We start from the raw sequence: 24,595 nt of genomic DNA, 5'->3' as shown, positions 1-24,595 counted from the left end.
TGACCTAGGGGCGAGGTCCGTGGGCGAGCTGCAGAAGTAACCCCCCCCCCCCCCATGCCAGAGCAACCGGTCCGGGGCAAGAGACGGCCTCCCACCTTTTTCATCACTCGTTACAATCATGGCTACAAACGAAACGAGTGATTCGTGTGCACCTCAACGGGCTTCCGCTGCGCCTGATCCCTCTCCACAGGACGAGCTGGGACAGGCAGAGAATGAGTCTGTGCTACAAAGACACTCAAGAATCACGTTCCTCATGGAGCAACACGTAAAGAACGGGAAAATAAGTCAAGCTGGACCTGCCATCATTAAAAACGAATTGGCAGCGTGGGCCACTGCCCACGCTAAAATTGAAGGCAGAGTAGCGGAGTTGGAAAAAGAAAATTATAGGCTAAGGAGGCAACTGGCAAAAACGTGGGCGGCCGTGGCCGCGCAAGCGCCCACAAAGCCAAACACAACGAGAGACACAATCGATAAAGTGACAAAGAAACCAGACACAGGTCTCTTCCTTAGGACACTGCCTGGTCAGGACACCAGCGTAAGAAAAATTCAGGAACTTTTCACAAAAAAACATAGATCCCGTGAAAGACAAAATTAAAATAAAAAAAAAATAAAACCAAGTAGGAACTCCGTCATTGTCGAAGTTGCCTCTGAACAGGACAAAGACAAACTGCTGAACAATCAGAAGCTGAACTCGGTGGTCAAATGCGAACCACCGAGGAAAAGAAACCCTCTTGTAAAATTATATGACGTACCCACGATTATGACCAATGATGAACTCACTGAAACAATCAGACAATAAAACTTTGATGAAATGAACGAGGAAGAATTTAAGAATTGTTTTAAGTTCAAATTTAAGACTGGGCCACGGGGTCGTGATGTTGTTCATCACGTAGCCGAAGTAACCGCGCCAATGTGGAAAAATATAACAACAATGGTCAGATTATATGTTGGCTTTCATGCATCAGTACGAGAGATTATGTCGTGGTACCTCGTTGTCACAGCTGTGGTGACTTGGACCACATTCTAAGGCTGTGTACCAGGGAGTCGGCGTGCACCAAGTGTGGTGAAAATGGCCATAACCGTAAAGACTGTAAGGCGGCGGCAATTTGCATACCATGTAAAAATCGAGGGAAGAAGTCTTGTGGAGCCACAGGAAGGAACTGCCCGATATATCGAATGCTTGAACAGAGATTAATCTCTAGAACTGATTATGGTTGAGCCCGGCATACCGAACAGGATGCCAAAGCGAAAGTCCCCGAGCAAAAGGAGGAGGGACGCTATGAGGGCAAACAGATTCAAGGATTTTTTTAGGTCGCTTTCGGGCGCCGCTAAAATCGAAACAGTAGACAAAGCCATACAGACTGAATTCCCAACGATGGACATAGGCATACAAACTGACCTCCCCATCATAGCCGCAACTCCCTCCTCTGAAAGCCGGGGAACAAAGCTGATAACACACCAACAACGGCAAGGGCATCCTGTGGCTGTGGCAGTTTCTAAAGGCGAACACACAAATAAATAACCAATTCAGGAAAACACAGTGACAAGCTCAATCACGAGCTCTACCCCACAAGGCACACCAATAGTGAGACTACCACCGGTCGATCCGGTAAGGGTGTACCCCAACTTAGAGTACACCATGCAAGTATCAAGGTTGGAGCAGCCGGCTACCATGACCACTGCATTACGACATGTGGTCCGTGTAGGACATGAAGAGGGTAGGAAGATAATCTTCTCGGTTATGGAGGCTGTTGACAGAATCAAACTAAAATCAGTGAATCTCCCCACTGACTTCGGAGCCTTGCGAGACCTGCTCAAGAAAGTGTTCGAAAGACGAGGTGAGAAATTCGATCTCGACGACATTTACCAACAATCAGTACTAGCACATGGACGAATTGCGTTCGACTGGAGTAAGACCTGGCCGATGACCGAATACATACGTACTTCCCTTAATGACAAAAATAAATATTGGACAACTTAACACCCATAACAGTCGACTCGTGATGCAGGAGCTCCGAAGGGAGGTGGAGGAGAGGAGACTAGATGTACTCTGTCTACAGGAGCCGTACTCCCAAGCTGGGAAAATTGCATTTGCGGCCGCTAGCTGGCAAATAGTCAGCAGAGGGGATGACCCGAAGGCGGCAATTATAATTACAAACAAACTTTTGAGGGTCACCACACTTTCACAGTTTACAACTAGCCGCTGTAACGTCGTGGAGTTGCAATCCCCTGTGGGAATTATTACCCTCATAAACATGTATTTTCAATATGGTGACAACATAGAACAGTACATAGATCATTTAGCGAGAGTAACCACGGCGTTACAGGGAAGAAAAGTCGTGATAACAGCTGACATCAACGCTAAATCCCCCCTGTGGTACTGTGGCACAAGAGATGCGAACGGTGAAAAAGTAGAAGAACTCATTATGGCATCACAACTTGTGGTGGCCAGCAGGCCTGGCAATCCTCCCACCTACGCTGCAGGAGGAGGACAAGGAACAAATATAGATGCCAGTCTTGTAACACCGAACACAACTAATATTATTCAACGCTGGAGAGTTATAGAAAACGCCACCACAAGCGACCACAGCTTGATAACTTTCACCTTAGGAGAAATAGAGTGCCGCTGGGCCATGGGGTGGGAGGTACAGCTAAATTATAAAATAACTGACTGGGAACGCCTAGCAAGGGAGTGCGACATTTCTCCATTACCGGAAGGTGACATGCATCGGGACATGGACGTAGACCAGAGGGCGGAGGAACTGGTGAGTGCAGTGGCCAGAGCGGTGAGGGCAGCTGTACCGACTAGGAGGAGGGCCTTGGCGGCCTCTCCGTCACCATGGTCTGCCGAGCTAGGAGAACTGCGTCAATCTGTCAGAAGGCTGAGGAGGCAATACCAGCGCAGTGTCGTCTGGCAGGAACGACAAAGGCGGCAGCTGCTATATAGGGAGGAAAAGCGGAGGTTCCAAAAGGAACTGCGTGAAGTAAGGACCCGAAGCTGGGAAAACTTCGCGCTAAACCAGCTAGTCATGGACCCATGGGGGCTTCCCTATAAGCTGGTAAGAAAAAAATCCGCTCTCCTCTGGAGCTATCAACAGTCAGGCACGGGGACAGGATGACGGAGTCTTGGCAGGAGACTGCGGAGGTTCTCCTCCGGTCGCTGCTGCCTGACGACAATGCGGATGGGGAGACCGTCGGGCAGAAGAAACTGAGAAACGAAGATCAAGAAGCATACAATAATCAGACGGCTGTCTACCCCTTCTCTGAGGAGGAGGTGGCAGCCCATATAAGATCGTTGCAAAGAGGAAAAGCACCTGGGCCAGACGGCATTGTGGCGGAGGTGGTGCAGTTCCTAGCGCCCCAGCTGACTGCGCCGCTTACTCATCTTTACAATGAATGCCTTAGGCAAAGAAAGTTTCCAAAAAAATGGAAAACGGCAAACGTAATTATAATAAAGAAAGGACCTGACAAGGACCCCGCGGAAGTGAAGTCATACAGGCCGATTTGCCTTCTGGACCTATTCGGAAAGTTACTGGAGAAACTGCTAGCTGGCAGATTGGCTGCACACCGAGTGTTGTGCGGAATGAGCACCAGGCAGTTCGGCTTCAGGCCGGGGCGGTCGGCATCTGATGCAACCGACCTGGCGGCTGAGATCTGCGGCTCGACCCCGCACAAATACGTGGTTGGCATCACGGTGGATATCAGTGGCGCCTTCGACAACCTGTGGTGGCCTTCGCTCTTCTCCTGCTTGCGGGAGAAAGAGTGTCCGGGGCCGCTATACGGTTGCCTGAGGAGCTATTGTAAGGATCGGGAGGTCTGGCTATCATCCACTAGCGAAAGAGTTGGAAAAACAATCACCAAAGGATGTCCCCGAGGACCCGTTTTAGGGCCCCTCTTCTGGGACATCCACATGGAGCCACTATTAGACAGCTTACAACAAAGTGTTGAGGTGCTAGAGGTGATAGCCTACGCGGATGACCTCTCCCTGTTGATCCGCGGCCGTAGCCGGGAAGACATTGAACCAAAAATAGAGAGAGCCATAGACAAACTCCAACAGTGGTGCCATAGTACTAAAATGACGATATCGCCTAGCAAATCCACATACCTGTTGCTAAAAGGACATATCATCAGAAATACGACTGTTAGAGAAATGACGGCTCACTAGTTCTCCGGCGACGTGAGACACGCTATCTAGGAGATACCATTGATGAGAAGTGGAGCTTCGGGAAGCACATTGATACCGTAACCCAGAGAGCTCTCCAGATATTAAATAACCTCATCTCAATAGGTCATAAAAGATTCCATCTCCCACCGCACCTAATTAAACTCTACCACAATAGCATCCTAACCTCAGTTGTGGGTTACGGCTCGGGAGTCTGGGCGCACAGGCTCACGAGGGTTGTGCCCGCCATGGCAGTGAGAAGGGTCCAGAGAAGCATGATATTAAGATCTGTGGGGGCCTAAAGAACATCTCCAGGTGGGGCCCTATTAGTCATAATGGGGCTCTGCCCTCTGGACATAAAAATTAGAGAACAAGCGGCTTGGTACTGGGCCAAAAAGGGAAATTATGAGAAGATTGCAGATACCATGGGTATTAGGGTGAGGGATAAAAGGGAAATAAGGAAAAGAGGGGAGGAACTCTGGCAGGAGTCTTGGGAGGTAGAAGAGGCTGGACGCAGAACTTTCCAGTTCATACCTGATGTAAGGGAACGCTTGGAATTGAAATACTTTGAGCCCACAAGAGGACTGATCCATTTTCTCACTGGCCATGGACCCTACCCGACATACTTATGTCGATTTTGGAAGAGGGCTACACCAGCGTGTGACTGTGGCGATCCGGAGGGTACACCCGAACATGTAGTTTACGAATGCTCCCTCTTCAATCATGTTGCGAACACACTACGAGACAGACTACCAAACTATGACACATATCAACTACTTAGACGAGAGGAAACATTTCAGACCTTAAACACATTGGCTAACGAGGTATCGCGAAAAATTTTAACTGAATACCTAAGAGAGATAAACTAAATAACCAAGACAACAACCACTGATTGCGTCCAGAGCCATATTCCCATGCCGCCTGTGCGTGGATTGGCCGACTTTTCACCTTAGTTGGAATCTGCCAAGCGCAGGATTAGAGGGAGTAGGGAACAACACCACCGATAATGACACGCACCTGAAAAGACGTAGGATAAGTTAGTTTGTAGGACTTAGTTTTTAGGAAACTACGTTAGGAACTGCAGCGAATTAACATCGAAGCCTGCCCAGTGCCAGGGCCACGGTCTTCGGGATTAGCTCGAAGAGCAAGGCAATTTAAAAGTAGGTTTATATCTTTCACTGGCGCACAAGTGACGCTGCAGAATGTAGGAATTAGTTATAGGAATTAGATATAAACTGTAGATATTAGAAATTAGATGCCCATTGTATGTTAAAATTAACTGTAGCTCACTCAAAAACTGAAACTAGCTGCGAACTAAGTATAAATGTATAAGTATTATGACCCACCAATGAAATAAGGAAGTGGGTCAACTTTGTATAATTATAATGGTTTTGTTAATAAGGAATATTTTTTTTTTTTTTAAAAAAAAGGTCCTCAATTCGTAGCAAGTGTCTCTCGTAGTCAGAACAGTGATCTGTGTAGTTGTGATTACATTCTGTCGGAGCTCATTGCATTATTTAAGAAAAACTAAATGAAATATCCTTTCAGACTATTAACAACAGTTTATTAGTAAAATAATATTTGTCAGTGTGAGAATCTAAGTTTAATCTTCAGAAAATCCACGGAAAAAATTTAAAGTACTTCACCACACTGCTACAATGAAGTTCTGTAATCGCGAACTAATGATATTTTTAACTGCACATCATCATCAAAGGTAGCTGCAGAAGAGTTCACAGGTGTTTAGCGTAAGTCGGCTAACGCCAAGTTATTCAGGGTCCTCAAGCTGAAAAATATTTTAAAATCCTTGCGATCGACATTTCCGAAATATTTGCAAATCCCAACCAAGCATTTTACGTGATGCGAATTTTTCTAAGTCCACACAAACAAAAGATATTTCTGGATTTCTCGTGATCGTCACACGCAAAACTATCACAAGTAAACGACTGAAGACTTACAAAATGTTTAGGTTGTGCACACGAGGCGACTTCCAGTCGACCATAAGTCCTATATGTAAGCAAACTACGCTCCAATTTCTTGCTAAAATCCAAATCCCCCTGTGCGAAAATGACTGCTGTTACTTATAGTCTCTCACTTCCGTCAGTCAAACTCAGACACTTCCTACTTGTGAAAACATACCGGATGTAATGAGAATGAGGTCAGGTACTTTTATTTTTTGATTGAGGACAGTGTACTGAACAACATTACATCAGTATTCACTTCATTTGCAGACTAATAACTATAGCTATTAAGCTAAGTACCTCCAAGTACATGTAGCAAGATCAAGTCATTAATGTTTATTTTCTCCTGACCAGCACTTCAGGTGTTAAAATGTGGACATGTGGATGCAAAACGGATAGTCTATACTGCAAGTGTGGTCCATTAGTGATCCAGTTATGACCATGTAGGTGGTAAATTATGTGATGAGTTTGAGGGAAGACTGTTTGACGCAGAGGCAAAGCTACCAACACACTGATGTGTATACATATGAAGGTACCACGTATAAGAATATCAGCGCTGCTCTCGCACCTGAGAGTTAGGCAACCTCTCTGACACCCTTACGTGGCGTTTGCTACCTTCAGGCGCTAGAGCAGCTGTGAAACTGATTTAGTGTCGAAGTTTCTGACAGGTACATTTTCAACGTGCTCAACAAAGGTGCAGGGTTGTACCGAACGTGTTGCCGAACTGGATTGTCTTAGAGGGACACTTCGTCATTTTATTCAAGCATGTGTCAGTGTGATCACGCTGCAAGATGACGAGAGGAAGTAAGTATGAAAAAGCATAAAAACTCTTTTTTGCTTCGGATCACGTTCAAATTTCGTCGCGTAGTTATTAACAGTCCCTAGTGGCTCCTATCCGTATGGAACGGCAAACATGGCTGTCACTCTACACTCCAAAGGGGTGAGATTACGTTCAGTAGGGTCGCAGCCCCGCAGAGTAGGGTTAAAACGCCCAGGGGGCGGTAGGAGTGGCCAAATTTGTCAAGAACAGCGTCTGTTGCTCATCCTCGTTTCGACATCGAAATGTCTGGGAATTAACGGCCGAAAGAAAGGGATGGTTTCATTGACTCCTTGATGCTGTTCCCTGAGGCCTTTTCGTGTCCATTCTAAGCGGCAGTGTGCATGAAATGTTTTTCTCGACCACTCATACGAAAACCGCGTGATTTCAGTGCTGGGTGTCGCTATTCTGACCTCCATCGCAGAGGCGTCAAAAGAATGGGTGCTAAGTGGTTAAAAGGGAATGTGATGACCTTCTCATGGTGAGACATGCCCACTGTGGTATTCGATAGAATTGTGGTGAATTTTGATGCCAATCTGACATCATTAACCTATCTTACAGCTCAAATGAACTTCTGATCTGTGGCCTTTTGTTCGCATGTGCGACAGCTTGCTGTTTATATTTTTACACATATTGCTCCATATTTAATCGATGTTTATTTATTGCGGAACAGAATTATTCAAACTCGTAAAAAAAGTCCACAAAACCCGTCGTTGAGTGGAGTGCATCCTGTATTATTGCTATATGTAGGTTCTTGCGTAGCCCTGGGCACTTCCAGAGCCCGAGAAGTTTGTGGTCCTAATCAGCTATTTTTTTGCGGTACTCGCCAGAGTATGGAAAGTTTTGGCCAAATACGGAACAAGTGTACGAGACACCAACCACGCCTTGATCGCATTCTAGTTAAGAAGGTGATAATTTTAGTAATCTTAAAAAAAAATTGGTTGAATCAGTTTTATGTAAATGTGGATGGCTGGATAGCACTATAGTTCCTATCATTCTTTGTCTGTGATATATGTGGGCAACTGATGAAACCTTTGTCGATGGCTTGACTTTTGATTACGTGAAAAAAGCTCATGTAAGGATGCTCAATAAATGTAGGTTTCCCATGAAAATTATTTTGCTTTGGCAATTGGTCTTCAACTACATTTTACTTTGTATCTATATGGGCCTTAATCCATGCTAGTTAATAGTTTGTTTGCTTGGTTTTTCGGTCACGATTAGCTCCATAACGCGGTATGCGTAACGCTATTTTGTATACTATACTTCTGCTGTTCAAGATTTTGGATGTTGCAACGTATGACACCTGTCGGCCAACGGCCTCGCCACACTGGTAACACCGGTTTCCGTCAGATCACCGAAGTTAGGAGCTGTCGGGCTTGGCTAGCACTTGGATTAGTGCCCATCCAGTCTGCCTAGCGCTGTTGGCAAGAGGGTTGCACTCAGATCTTGAGAGGCAAATTGAGGAACTACTTGATTGAGAAGTAGCGGTTCCGGTCACGAAAACTGACAGCGGCCGGGAGGGTGGTGTGCTGACCTCACGCCCCTCCATATGCGTATCCAGTGACGCCTATAGCCTGAGGGTGATATGGTGGTCGGTCAGTACTGTTAGGGTCTTCCACTACCTGTTCGGACGGAGTTTATTTTAGTATGACACCTGTCGAATCTGTCAAAAGTACAGTTTTGTCATCATGAATTATGTCACTACCGACAGTCAACTTTATTACAAAAATTTACGATCTGTCAATACTATTTTCTATAGGTAGGGAGATTTTAGTTTAGTTGTTGGACAAATCGGTTATCGCTTTTGGAGCAGCCTGTGTAACTTTATCAATGTTGCGGCCAGTTGTTTTCTAGAAATTTGCATAATACTGTTGACTGAAATGCTACGCATGAATAAACAGTTAGGAACGTAAAATATTGGACACAGGCGTAGCCTCCTCACACTCCATTCTTAACATAGGTGGTACTTTCTGCTTGAGTGCTAGAACTATTGTATGCTATAAGCAAATGAACCCTTTGATTAAGAGACGTTATTTTCTTGTAAGCCGCTTGCTCTATTAGTGCAGCTACGATTGAAGCCTTAATTATAACTGGATTGCTGCTGAAAGCGCCTCATTGCATTAGGAACTTATTTGTTAGCAATCAGAAGAAATATTAGTTTGGGTGCAGAGTGTGGCTCACAAAGTATAGCCTTAATTTTCTGAATCTTTGAAAGAACGAATTTCAAATGGCCCACACCAGTTTCGACGCGGAGAAACTAAAGCCCAGGCAGGCAATGAAAAGCAAGTTTACTGAAGCGAACACAAACTTCAACTCTCCTTCTTTGGAGCGTATTTACACAACACAAGAGATATTTCATGATTAAGTCTCTGTCTTTGAAGTGTGTAACATACGACGGACTGTCAGAGACGGAAAACTGAATCACAATTACTAGAGTCCAAGTACCAGGTCACTATGAACTGAGTGTTTTTAACTACACAAACATTACGTCGAGCCAAAATACCGAAGTCCCGGAGTTCGTTACTATAGCGAATAAGTTTCAGCAAAGCTCGAGGAAGACTGCTGAAGTCTCCACGTATCGTTGAAGATTTCAGGCGGATAGAATGGTGACGGACGACAGGTCAACGAATTATTTCATGAGAGCTTCTGATTGAGGATCTACGGCAGCAGTTGTCGTAAAGCCCAGAGAACTTGTCCTTGCGGACCTGACTGAACGTATTTTTTTTCTTTATCGTCATTCCATCCCCTCGCCCCCCTCTCTTCACACGGGCTGGATGGTGGGCTGTCGCCGGTACAGTCAACCGCTCTTCAGCCAACTGACAAGAAAACTAAATGAGATAAAACACTAAACAGAAAGGTGGGATAGTTGTAACAAATTTAAAATTTTTTTAAGGTGAAAATAAAATGGAAGTTTTTTGTATAAGAGATATGATTTCCTTCGCATTTATTTAAAAACTGCAGTAATAGACGGTAACAATAGAACACAATTAAAGTAAATTTAAAACATTTAAAACGTGATGCCGAAACACTGATTTTAAAAAGAAGCACGTCACTGGCGCTGAAACTGGAAGGATCGGTCCTGAGATAGGTAGTCTGTTGTTGAAACGGAAAAGATTCGTCGTTGAGGAGGATAGAAGGGTGGCGGTACAAGGATGGAAGACTGGTGTGTAGCATCGATGGGGTGGGAGTGGCTATTTGGATAGAAGAGTGGGCAGAGCAAGAGGTATCAGTGAGGCTAAAATTTAATGGGGAAAAGGGGGTCGGAAAGAAGGGTGGAAGGGGAGAAAAGGGGATAGGGAATTGTGGGAATGGGAGGGTGAGAGGGAGCCCCAGTAAGGTATATTTAAAGCTGGTAGGACGGATAAATGTCGGAATGGAGTTCATGATCTGGGAGGGAGAGACGGTTGAAGTTTTTTTGGGAGAGTGTGTGGAGGATGTGTATGTGTAGGGATTGGTGGGGTGTGTTGGTAGAGGCACGGCGATGTATTAGGGTTGGAAGATAGACGGGAAACTATAGGGTTACTGGAGTCAAGTTTTCGGATGGTATATGTTGCTCGGAGGTATTCAGTGTGAGTGAGAAGAGTTGGGAATTTGATGAGATGGTAACGGGGAAGGGAATCGGATGTGGAAGGCGAGGCGGAGTGCATGGCGTGGAAGGTTCTGGAGGGACTTATAAAACTTAGGGGGCCGGATATACATGTAACATTTGCACAGCAAAGAACGTGTGTGACAAACGTTTTGTAGGTGTTGAGGACAGTGGATAGGTGCACCCCCCAGGCTCGTCAAGTTAGCAGTTGTAGGCTACTGTGGGCTTTGTGTTGAGTGGTTCGTATGTGAGGTTACCACGTTAGTTACCGGTCGATGGTTAGTCCGAGATATTTTAGTGTGTTAGTTAACTGGATACGATGGTCGTAAATGGTAACGTAGAAGCCATGGAGACGGAAGTTGCGATTGGTGTGCTCTGTAATTATTGCCTGAGTTTTATACGGGTTGACCTTCAGGAGCCATTGGCTACACCAGTAGGTAAACTGATTGATGTGGATTTGGAGGGACCGTTGGGATTTCTGGAGTGCAGCGTAGAGGGCGTGGAAAGCGGTGTCATCACGGGGTGGACTGGTGGAGGTCATATCAGAAGTGTAGACAAGGTCAAGGAGAGGTGAGAGGATGGACCGACTGGCCGTAGCGGTGTGCTGGAATGTGATGAGATCTATATGAGAGCACGTGATCCTGTGGATGGGAATACGTTTGCACTGAATGCAGCCCTTTGGACCGGTGTCGCTGCCGCCTGCCTCGAACTTCTGTGGCAGTGTTCGCAGTTGTAACCCCTGCAGCCTTCGACTTAGGCCACCCGTGATGCAGAACTGTTACACTGGAAGTCTATGACCCCACGACATAGCAGAATTGAGGTACTTTTTCGAGTTCTATTCATACACTGGGTGGTCACGGACATTCTTAAAAAGTTTATGGGTGTTGAAAGGTAGGTTCTGCTGATAAATAATTAAGTTCGATGCTCTGCGCTTTCCAAGTTAATTACCAGTGAAATTAGCCAATCAGGCTGTTGAGCAAGCAAATTCAATAGGCCTGTCAGAGACGGTACTGTCAAAAGTGTTATTTATTTGGTTTCTTGAAACCGAACGTGAGAGCGAGATAAAATTTGGACAAGGGACGGAATAATGATCGAATCCGAGCCAAAGACTGAGCAGTGTCGTGTGTTATGATCTACTCTATGAGAAGAACTGACACTAACTGTATCTGGTGGGTCGCTTGAATTTGCGTACACAATGGCCTGATAAGCTAACTTCAACGCTAATTAACTCGGAAACGGCGCAACGTATCAAATGTTTTCTTAACAATTATTTCTGGGCAGAACCTACCCTCCCATACCCTTACAAGTTCTTGAGACTGTTTCTGACGACCCTGATTAAACGAGGTTCAAATAAAGGAGACCTGTGTACAAACTTGGTGAGGGTAATGGGTCAGTACCCCACCAGACACAGGTGATTCCGTAGAGTATGTTATGCATTCTTCCTGCCTCTTTTTTTCTTAAATTATCCATTCTCTGTGGTGAACTCTTGTCAGTCGACAGTGTAAATAACGGCCTAAAATCTTCCTGACAAGTGCTATAATACCACAGTTTGTATGTATTTTCCTGCGGGTAAAAGGCTTGCGGTAAAATATGAAAATGAGTGATTTGTTGGGTAAATGGCTCTGAGCACTATGGGACTTAACTTCTGAGGTCATCAGTCCCCTAGAACTTAGAACTACTTAAACCTAACTAACCTAAGGACATCACACACATCCATGCCCAAGGCAGGATTCGAACCTGCGACCGTAGCGGCCGCGCGCTTCCAGACTGTAGCGCCTAGAACCACTCGGCCACCCCGGCCGGCTGTTGGGTAAAACGCCGAAAATCGTATTGCGCATCTAGTCAGAAATAGATTTGGCGGTCATGTCCTTTATTAGATGACTGACATCTACATCTGATGATGATGTATACGAAGAAACATCTTCTTTGTCTTGGAATACTATAAGCATCAGACTGAGTATACTTCTTCAGTAGGACACCAGTAACATTGAAATCAAAACTACCCTTTTGGCAGGAGCTTAGATGGTCTCGAGCGACAATTATGTGAGTGCCAGATATAGATTTCCCCCCTTCTAAAGAGTATGCAAACGCAAGGGATAGATCATTGGTAGTTGCGAATTCATAGTGGCTTCTAGACTATTGCATACTCCTCATCTATCCAGGAACAGAGCTTCCAGAAAGAAGATCATTGCAAATTCCGCTCTATGCTCACCGGAGGTATTCTCCCATTATCTACACAGTTTCTCTCCATTCGAAATCCAAACTACGTAGGTGCTGCTCCATGCACGACTGAAGTTGTAACTTCCACAACCACTCAGATGTCTCCAACACACAGGGAGATATGGCTACCGTTCGGTAGAAAATTTTTTTGTTACCGTCTTTTCCCACTTCATAATTGGAACTATGACTTCGGTACATCAGTTTCCAGGAAAGATTTCCACTGCCAGATTTTACCGAATAAATTTAGAACAACGAGCTGTTCCCCTATGGTAAGTTATACATCAAATCATGATGCATGCGGTAAATCCTTATAGTTACATTTCCTAAACCTCTGTTTTCGGATAGCGAAATCGTAACCTGATAAATCGCAGCCAGCGGCTGCACCGACCTTTACGAGAATGAGTCGCTAAAATAAGTGCGGTGTAACTGGTGCTCGGCTGGAATCTGTCGATTTAGTTGTGGTGTCAGACTGATCTGTAGCGTATTGCAGGGTCGAGGTTAGGTTGAAAGATGATAACTTGGTTGTGACTTGGCGAAGCTAACGAATGTGAATGCTAACTAAAGATTATGGTAACAGACAGACCTGTAGACGGCCGCTGTGACCGAGCAGTTCTAGGCGCTTCAGTCCGGAACCGCGCTGCTGCTACGGTCGCAGTTTCGAATCCTGCCTTCGGCATGGATGTGTGTGGAGTCCTTAGGTTAGTTAGGTTTAAGTAGTTCTAAGTCTAGGAGACTGATGACCTCAGATGTTAAGTCCCATAGTGCTCAGAGCCATTTGAACCATTTGGACTGACCTGCGGCCCAGCCTACTGTTTACGTACTCAGATATTTAATCGGTCGATTTCAGTGAACTCCAGTTGTACCATACTCGTTTTACACTGCTTGACAAAAATAGTGAAGCACCCAGAAGTGGAGGAGGAAACGACATTAAAGTTCATGGGTTAAGAAAGTGTGTGATGTTATGTCAGTGATAACAGTATCGAGTAAAATTTATAAAGAACTTGGCTGTATGAGTACGCTTATTAGTAAGACGTTGCACACCCTCCAGCCTGGGTGCATGCACTGATTCAGTTGGGAAGGGTCTACCACAGACGTATCTTCTGCTGGGGTAAGCTAACCCGTAACTGTCGCAACTGGTCCTTGACGTCCACGCTCCTGGTATTGGGAAAGACTTGACATTCGACATGGTCCCTCACATGTTCTGCCGAGAATAGGTCTGGGAATCTCACTGGCCACGGGAGTATCTCGACATCACAGATGAAGTTCATAGGGACACGTTCTATGTGCGGATGAGGACTGTCCTGTTGAAAACTGGCACCGCGATACTTACGCATGAGAGGTAACACATGAGGACGCAACATTTCCCTAACGAACCGTTGTGCCGCCAGAGTTCTCTCAATCACTACCAGTCGTGATCTGAAGTCATACCGCCGGCCACGATGGCCGAGCGGTTCTAGGCGCTTCAGTCTGGAACCGCGTGACTGCTACGGTCGCAGGTTCGAATCCTGCCTCGGGAATGGATGTGTGTGATATGCTTAGGTTAGTTAGGTTTAAGTAGTTCTAAGTTCTAGGGGACTGATGACCTCATATGTTAAGTCCTATAGTGCTCAGAGCCATTTGAACCATTTGAAGTCATACCCCATAGCTCAAAACACTGTAACCCCAAGAGTACCATCGCTATACCTCTCCAAAACATTGGAAGAATGGGGCCTCACCCTCAGGTCACCATACTCCCCGACCATGGTCATCCACAGTAGCGCAGAAGCGTAAATCATCATTGAACACAATTCGACGCCAGTCATTAGCAGCCCATGCTTCCCGGTCACGGCACCTCATCAAACGCAGCCGTTTACGCTGTAGTGTTAGCCACAGCCTGTACGTGGTACAGGGTGTTTCAAAAATGACTGGTATATTTGAAACGGCAATAAAAACTAAACGAGCAGCGATATAAATACACCGTTTGTTGCAATATGCTTGGGACAACAGTACATTTTCAGGCGGACAAACTTTCGAAATTACAGTAGTTGCAATTTTCAACAATAATATGCTGAAGTTTTGTTTATGCATAAAGTTATTTACTATTGTTATTTATACCTGAATTAACTTTCCATTTACCATAAACTTACTTTACAAATCTATTCTACAAAAATCCCCTTTGTCCACATCCATATTGTTCCCACACTAAATCCCACTACATAACTCTCTACACAATTATCTTCATATTAACCTTAAACCACACTCACGCATCATTCATACTGCTAAAACACATTTATAACATTTTACATACACAAAAAGACATAATAAAACTTTATGAAAATACTAGAACAGTTTCTGAAAAACATTCTATTACTTTAGTGCACTCTAGTGGGCACAATCGAAACTAAATCACAGTCCCCTATCCCAGCTGACACATAAACTACGTACGCGTCCAGTCTCGCGTCACCATCTGTCACTATCCAGCTCTGAGACACATCTCCCACTTAACCGCCTCCAATGCAGGATCGGTATACGGCGCTACGCCTCACAGTCACATTAATGTGACCACCTATCAAAAGCCTGAATAACGACCTTTTGCAGTGCGGACCGCTGCGAGACGTACATGAAGAGAGTCACTGGGGTCCTGGAAGGTACGATAGTGATATGGTTCCATCCCGACTCCAGTGAAGCGGAGAGCTGCGCTAGGTTTCTCTGTTAAGGATGCATGGCATGAACAGCCCGATCAAGGTGGTCTCACAGATTCTCGGATGGGTTTTAATCCGGGGAGTTTGGTAAACTCAACCTGCCGGCCGGTGTGGCCAAGCGGCTGTAGGCGCTTCAGTCTGGAACCGCGCGACCGTTACAGTCGCAGGTTCGAATTCTACCTCGGGCATGAATGTGTGTGATGTTCTTAGGTTAGTTAGGTTTAAGTAGTCCTACGTTCTAGGGGACTAATGGTCTCAGATGTTAAGTCCCATAGTGCTCAGAGCCATTTGAGCTATTCAACCGTGCATGTATATTGAGAGCTGCTCGACATGTTGCATTTTCCTGCTGGTAGATACCATCGGGCCTAGGAGAAACAAACGACTTGTAGGAGTGGATATGGTTCTCAAGGATAGATGCATACTTTTGTTGATCCAATCTGCCTTCCAGACAGAACGACTAGACCACCCAGGGAATGTCAGGACGCTTCAGTCTGGAACCGCGCGACCGCTACGGTCGCAGGTTCGAATCCTATTCTCGGGCATGGATGTGTATGATGTCCTTAGGTTAGTTAGGTTGAAGTAGTTCTAAGTTCTAGGGGTCTGATTACCTCAGATGTTAAGTCCCATAGTGGTCAGAGCCATTTGAACTATTTTTGAATGTCAGGAAAACATTCCCCAGGACATAAAACTCCTTCCTTAACCCTGGACCCTTGCGACAATTGTTGCAGGGTATTTTCTTTCAGACGTTTCATGCCATACACGCCAACGGGCACCAGCGCGATCGACCATAAAACGTGATTCATCTGAAAAGCCCACCTGACGCCACTCGGTGGACGTCCAATTCCGGTACTGGTGTGCAAATTCCAGCCTCCATCGCCGATGAACAGCTGTCAACATGGATGCATGAGCCAACGTCTGCTGCGGACGTCCATATGCAGCAGCGTTCGCTGAACGTTCGTTGAGGAAACACTGTTCGTAGCCCCTAGGTTCATCTGGGCTGTCAGTTGCACGTTATTCCCCCTAACACATCTCCGCAGCCGTCGTTCACCCTGTCATCTATGGCCCGTGGCACATTACAGTTGCCTCAGCGTATGTTTTGGATAGTCCCATTTTGCCATCATGCTGTACTTTAACCACTGCGGCCTGCGAAGCGTTAGCCGTTTCGGAAATGCTTCCACCAAAGCCAACGATCATGTCATTTTAGACGTCAAAAAAATCGGTCCATTTCCATATTATCATAACGACTGCAGTGTTTTCCGCGTCCCCCCCCCCCCCCCCCCGCGACATGCATCACATGTCCTGCGCTGCTAATGGTGCCACTTGCCGTCTGTGAGTGGTCATTGCACGTTGACGTTAATCACACGCAGTGGTCACATTAATGTGAATGTGACTGGATCGTGTAGATTACTGATCTACATTTAAGTGGGGGGGGGGGGGGGTAGGACGTCAAACGGGCCGACTTGGAGCAGGAGAGGCACCACATGGCATTTTAATTTCCACTGTCTATACTTTTACAAATAAATTCATAAAACTTTGTCAACCTGACCAGGAGGGATTCAGAATTCACACTCTTAGCAATGTAAGTTCAAAAATATTACAAAATAAATTTTTTTACGTGTGAAATTTCATCATTTTTTCACTTACTATTGGCTGCATTTGTTGCTATAGGTACCCTTTTCTTTATAAGTCAGAGAGATAGTTCGATGAATTTTGCACAGCATACAAACCATACTTACAGGTGTATGAAACTCTAGAATTTTCCAAATCTATTAAAAACTGTGTTAAAAATTGAGATAATTAACCATAAAATTTGAGTTTTTTCTAAACATGAAGTTTAAAATGTAACAGATCATTCATTTTTTTCATTAAATAAATAAATTCTAGAGTTTCATACAGCTGTAAGTATGGTTTGTATGCTGTGCAAAATTCATCGAAGAATCTCTCTTACTTATGAAGAAAAGTGTACCTATAGTAACAAATGCAGCCAATAGTAAGTGAAAAAATTATGAAATTTCACACTTACCAAATATTTAATTTGTTATATTTTTGAACTTACATTGCTAAGAGTCGGAATTCTGAATCCCTCCTGGTTACGTTGACAAAGTTTTATGAATTTATTTGTAAAAGTATAGACAGTGGAAATTAAAATGTTGTGTGGTGCCTCTCCTGCTCCAATTCAGCCCGTTTGACGTCCTACCCCCTTAAAGGTATTACATTTCATGCTTTCTGAACCAACCTTGAAAATAAAAAAAAGTTGAAAGAAATATGGTCAAATGTTTTGTGAGATGATTTATCTAGAAGCAAGAAATAATACATATTAGAGAAACATTTCAGCCGCCTTTGAATGATTATCGAAATCATGTGCACCAAATGAGGTGCCGATCTAAAGTTCAATGTATAACTTAGAATGATGGATTTTGAAGAGTACTAGAGGCTGTCCGCGTGAAGGAATTTCACTCAGTGATCTTCTTATGTTCTAACGTATGAGCTTCTCAGCTGCGGTACATGATTTCGAGCATCATTCAACTGAACGTCGTATGTTTCTCCAAGCTGTTTCATTTTTTACTTTTAGACAAATCATTTCACAAAGCATTTGACTATTTTCTTCCAAATGTCGTTTGGATCATTTTTCGCACATGCATTCGAACATTTCTTTTTTTGCTTTGTTTGTGGAACCGTTTGCTTTCCGCATTGTTTCTCTTGAAGATGAGAAAGATTTCCCATGCAGGTGAAAATCTAAACGTTGTAAATACAACTCCCCTAACTGCTAACCATCTCGAACATTCTGGTCTCCACCACGGAACTGGGAGTGGCCTTTCGATTTGTTCACTGTCTTCTTCCAGGAGTCAGCAATGATTGTGAATTGCATCTAGTAATTTATAGTAGCTCTCTCTGATGAAATTTGATAGGCGATGTATTCCGAGTTAATTTTTTGTAAGTCTATCATAGCTGACCAAATTTCGTGTGTTAATTTTTCAGCTAGTTTGTGTAATACACTCCTGGAAATTGAAATAAGAACACCGTGAATTCATTGTCCCAGGAAGGGGAAACTTTATTGACACATTCCTGGGGTCAGATACATCACATGATCACACTGACAGAACCACAGGCACATAGACACAGGCAACAGAGCATGCACAATGTCGGCACTAGTACAGTGTATATCCACCTTTCGCAGCAATGCAGGCTGCTATTCTCCCATGGAGACGATCGTAGAGATGCTGGATGTAGTCCTGTGGAACGGCTTGCCATGCCATTTCCACCTGGCGCCTCAATTGGACCAGCGTTCGTGCTGGACGTGCAGACCGCGTGAGACGACGCTTCATCCAGTCCCAAACACGCTCAATGGGGGACAGATCCGGAGATCTTGCTGGCCAGGGTAGTTGACTTACACCTTCTAGAGAACGTTGGGTGACACGGGATACATGCGGACGTGCATTGTCCTGTTGGAACAGCAAGTTCCCTTGCCGGTCTAGGAATGGTAGAACGATGGGTTCGATGACGGTTTGGATGTACCGTGCACTATTCAGTGTCCCCTCGACGATCACCAGTGGTGTACGGCCAGTGTAGGAGATCGCTCCCCACACCATGATGCCGGGTGTTGGCCCTGTGTGCCTCGGTCGTATGCAGTTCTGATTGTGGCACTCACCTGCACGGCGCCAAACACGCATACGACCATCATTGGCACCAAGGCAGAAGCGACTCTCATCGCTGAAGACGACACGTCTCCATTCGTCCCTCCATTCACGCCTGTCGCGACACCACTGGAGGCGGGCTGCACGATGTTGGGGCGTGAGCGGAAGACGGCCTAACGGTGTGCGGGACCGTAGCCCAGCTTCATGGAGACGGTTGCGAATGGTCCTCGCCGATACCCCAGGAGCAACAGTGTCCCTAATTTGCTGGGAAGTGGCGGTGCAGTCCCCTACGGCACTGCGTAGGATCCTACGGTCTTGGCGTGCATCCGTGCGTCGCTGCGGTCCGGTCCCAGGTCGACGGGCACGTGCACCTTCCGCCGACCACTGGCGACAACATCGATGTACTGTGGAGACCTCACGCCCCACGTGTTGAGCAATTCGGCGGTACGTCCACCCGGCCTCCCGCATGCCCACTATACGCCCTCGCTCAAAGTCCGTCAACTGCACATACGGTTCACGTCCACGCTGTCACGGCATGCTACCAGTGTTAAAGACTGCGATGGAGCTCCGTATGCCACGGCAAACTGGCTGACACTGACGGCGGCGGTGCACAAATGCTGCGCAGCTAGCGCCATTCGACGGCCAACACCGCGGTTCCTGGTGTGTCCGCTGTGCCGTGCGTGTGATCATTGCTTGTACAGCCCTCTCGCAGTGTCCGGAGCAAGTATGGTGGGTCTGACACACTGGTGTCAATGTGTTCTTTTTTCCATTTCCAGGAGTGTAGATATCGGAATAGTATTTCACGCAGATCTTCTGTCTATGAAGACTTGTTCTGATCCACAAGGTTGGATATTTACCTCACACTGGAAATAGAGTTGGTTGATAGATGTACGGCGTATGACCTACCTGCAAATGATAATATTATCAGGGTTCCGTCATTCATATTAAATTCAATATAGCCTCTCCCAACCTGTCAACTACTTCGTTACCCCGGTATGTACTTGGGCATAAACACCACCACACCTAAGACAAGGTGAGAAGTGAATATCACGCAGTATTGTTGTACTGGGAGAAGAGTATGTTGCTTTCCTGTTTAGAGTCTGGACGAGGGCAACAGCTGCCTGAAATATTCGAGTGCTATTATAATTAATTCTCTCTAACCGCAGGACATGTTTTAATCATCAGAGAAATACTTCTCATTCCACATTCTGTATTTTATGACATGGTACCTCAAAATGACGAAATGTGAGTTGGACTGATGCCAATTTTCGCTTATTGCCCAACGATAGTTTTGTTTTTGTAGAACTTGTGCTCTAGTCGTAGTGGTTGGTTCAAATGGCTCTGAGCACTATGGGACTCAACTGCTGAGGCCATTAGTCCCCTAGAACTTAGAACTAGTTAAACCTAACTAACATAAGGACATCACAAACATCCATGCCAGAGGCAGGATTTGAACCTGCGACCGTAGCGGTCTTGCGGTTCCAGACTGCAGCGCCTTTAACCGCACAGCCACTGCGGCCGGCTCTAGTCGTAGTGTGACCGTGCAACTGAAATCGCTTTCTTTATATATAGTGTGCGTCTGAATTATTTTAATGCTGCGGTGTAATCGGACCTTTTACATCCCTTGATATCACCTGCCAACCACGACGGTAATTAATAAACAAATAGTAATCTCTACAAGCTCGTTGAACTCTCTTAACGTATTTACTCTCATTGATTTTCGAAAGTCATCTCACTTTTCGTATGTAACTTGAATGGTTTTCCAGCGTCTCCTGTGCGTTCCCAAACGACAGTTGTTCTGTTCATTGTATGTTTTCGCTTTGCACCGAGGAGAGGGACATTGATTTTTACCTTACTGGGATCTCCCTGTTTGAGCGGGTCGTTCGTACCGCCATTTTCAGTGCAACAACAAATACCTCACCCGCAACCAGCTGCCTTCGATGGTCCAAGGAGAGTCTGCTACTGCGGAACTCACAAACTGGTACAAAACGCGAGAGAATATTTCGCCTCTTTCTTACAAATAATTAAAAGTAACTTTGGTAGGGAATATTCGATTAATTATCATTTTAAGCAGTTTCCAATTAGCAGTAAATTCTTCGTAATTAACTGATTAATATCACATATTTCCTGAACCATTTAAGATATCGTAATTCTGTTTTAACCCAAATTAATTATGAAGAAGTTCTCCATTCATATTATATAAATTACAAACATATCGGTATCAAATTCTCTTTTTCAAATAAAACTGTAGTAATCTGCTGTTAATGCTGTAGGGACAAACTCAGCGGAATATTTTCGGAGAAATACCATCATTCAGAAGCTGGAATTTATCGGTTTTAAACATGAAATCGATTACTGTATTCTGTCCGGTGTTGCTGATGGGGAGCTCCCGCTTGACTCTGCTAGGACAGTCTAGCTACAAAAACGGAGTAATGGACAAAGTTTTAATTTGAAATTGATATAATGGCACTTTATTACATGTGATAGGATCGGCACAGCGCCTAGAAGCCAAGGGACGTGGTATCTAAAGGTAATTGATTATTCAATTACGGTAGCAGTGTTGCTCTTGTTTATGCCAGAGCCAATAAAAGAAAGTTGCTCGTCAAGCGTCAAGCAGGGAATAGATCTGTAAAGCAAGGAATTGAGGTATAAAGGCTATTAAGTAATAATTTCGCCTTATTAGTTTCATGCCAAGATACACAATTACATTGCGAAATTGGATCAACAACAACAACAACAAAAAGGAAACCACATACGTTCGTGGTCATAAACACTGCCTTCAAGTTCCGTTTGAGTCATCAACTGTTCTAATTGCCCACACACTACTATAATACACGTTTACGGTCTTTGATACAAACAGTTCTGCACAGACTGGAAAGGTTCTTTCGATATTATTGCATATATTGCAACAACGCGAGGTTCTAAACCTTCTTGCGTCTTCGGAACCTGTACATGGACTTGCAATGTTCCGCTGGTTCTTTATCGTGGTGTTGAGTGGCGAAGTAAAGTCTAATCGCGATTTAAGAGTTACTGATATTTAATCTCGCTTACCTTACTGTTTCAGAATCCTCGCCAACCTCTCCTAACTGTGTGTTACCAAGGTATTACATTATTCGAAACGTCACAAAAACACTGGTAAGGACTAAGTCCAAAAACGTTCTGTCTTACTCATAGATTCCAATTGAGACCATGTATAACAGGTTTCTCTCTTGTGCCCGTGACGTCACAGGCATTGTCACGGCCATTCTTCCTTTGTGGCACGCACCGTATCTCAAAGGCAGGACCAGATGACACGAGATAAACCGCTCGACCAACAGGTACCGCGAACGTGGCACGAGTTTAACTGTCGTCCAGGCTTGCAGGTACGCTGTGTCCATTCACTTCATGGCACGTGTGCATAAATAAAACATTCAACCTAACAGTAGATTATGAATTACATCACGAAAATAAACTTTTTTTCGTTATTCGTTGGTTAGAAAAACGATTGTGCAACTCACCATTTTATCAAAGTGATACGTTGCACTACAGAGTTCATCTTTGAGTTTGCCTCAGAGAAAAATGTCCAGTGGTGTCAAATCAGAATAACGTGGAGGCCAACTGATAACGCCTGCATGTCCTATCCAGTGATCGGGAAAGATCTTGGTGAACACTTTCCCAGGCACAAGCAAATAGTGAGCTGGGCACTAGGAAAGGAACTAGCACTTCAATAATAAACTGTGGGTATTTTGTAAACGTTGAGGTTTTTCAATTAAGTAAGAATTTATTACGCTGTCTCCAATAATTCCACATCAGACGTTCCAATCGAGCGAGGTGGCGCAGTGGTTAGCCCACTGGACTTGTATTCGGGAGGACGACGGTTCAAAGCCGCGTTCGGCTATCCTGGCTTAAGTTTTCCGTGACTTCCGTAAATCGATTGACGCAAATGCCAGGATGGTTCCTTTGAAAGGGCACGGCCGGCTTCCTTCCCTATCCTTTCCTACTCTGACGGGACCGATGAACTCGCTGTTAGGTCTCGTCCCCCAAATCAACCAACCAACCAACGTTCAAACTCCACTGCTTCTGATATTCAACCTATGTCAGCCAGAGCGGATTCTGAGCGGCCGAATAATGCATACCTCACTCAGCTTTCCATGAGTTGCAAAGATAGCTCCAGTGGTAAAGAGCTTTCTTTGAAGAAAGAACCAACTGTGCTAGTGTCACATCAGAACCCAGCGACAGAATTCTATGCGTCTTCTCCAATCACGTTGGTTAACCTTTAGGTGAAGTGACGCATGATACGAATGGAAGCTACTTGCGCGCAAAATTTCAACAGCGCTATGATGACTTATTCCAGACACACTCTCAGTTTCTCTGGAGACGACATGCGGCTAATGAGCAACAGCTGCCAGAACATTTACACTACTGGCCATTAAAACTGCTACACCAAGAAGAAATGCAGATGATAAACGGGTATTCATTGGACAAATATACATTTTCACTCCATGTGGGTGCATAGATCCTGAGAAATCAGTACCTAGAACAACTACCTCTCGCCGTAATAATGACCTTGATACGCCTGGGCATTCAGACAAACAGAGCTTGGATGGCGTGTACAGGTACAGCTGCCCATGCAGCTTCAACACGATACCACAGTTCATCAAGAGTAGTGACTGGCATGTTGTGACGAGCCAGTTGCTCGGCCACCATTCACCAGACGTTTTCAGTTGGTGAGAGATCTGGAGAATGTGCTGGCCAGGGCAGCAGTCGAACATTTTCTGTATCCAGAAAGGCCTGTACAGAACCTGCAACATGCGGTCGTGCATTATCCTGCTGAAATGTAGGGTTACGCAGGAATTGAATGAAGGGTAGAGCCACGGGTCGCAACACATCTGAAATGTAACGTCCACTGTTCAAAGTGCCGTCAATGCGAACAAGAGGTGACCGAGACGTGTTACAATGGCACCCCATACCATCACGCCGGGTGATACGCCAGTATGGCGATGACGAATACACGCTTCCAATGTGCGTTCACTGTGATGTCGCCAAACACGGATGCGACCATCATGATGCTGTAAACAGAACCTGGACTCATCCGAAAAAATGACGTTTTGCCATTCGTGTACCCAGGTTCGTCGCTGAGTACACCATCGCAGGCGCTGCTGTCTGTGATGCAGCGACAAGGGTAACCGCAGCTACGGTCTCCGAGCTGGTAGTCCATGCTGCTGGAAACGTCGTCGAACTGTTCATGCAGATGATTGTTGTCTTGCAAACGTCCCCATCTGTTGACTCAGGGATCGAGACGTGGCTGCAAGATCTGTTACAGCCATGCGGATAAGATGCCTATCATCTCGACTGCTAGTGATACGAGGCCATTGGGATCCAGCACGGCGTTCCGTATTACCCTCCTGAACCCACCGATTCCATATTCTGCTAACAGTCATTGGATCTCGACCAACGCGAGCAGCATTGTCGCGATACGATAAACCGCAATCGCGATAGGCTACAACCCGACCTTTATCAAAGTCGGAAACGTGATGGTACGCATTTCTCCTCCTTA

This window comes from Schistocerca cancellata, chromosome 4 (genome assembly GCF_023864275.1).
Source record: "Schistocerca cancellata isolate TAMUIC-IGC-003103 chromosome 4, iqSchCanc2.1, whole genome shotgun sequence".
Taxonomy (NCBI): Eukaryota; Metazoa; Arthropoda; class Insecta; order Orthoptera; family Acrididae; genus Schistocerca; species Schistocerca cancellata.
Note: the sequence above shows the minus strand (reverse complement) of the source record.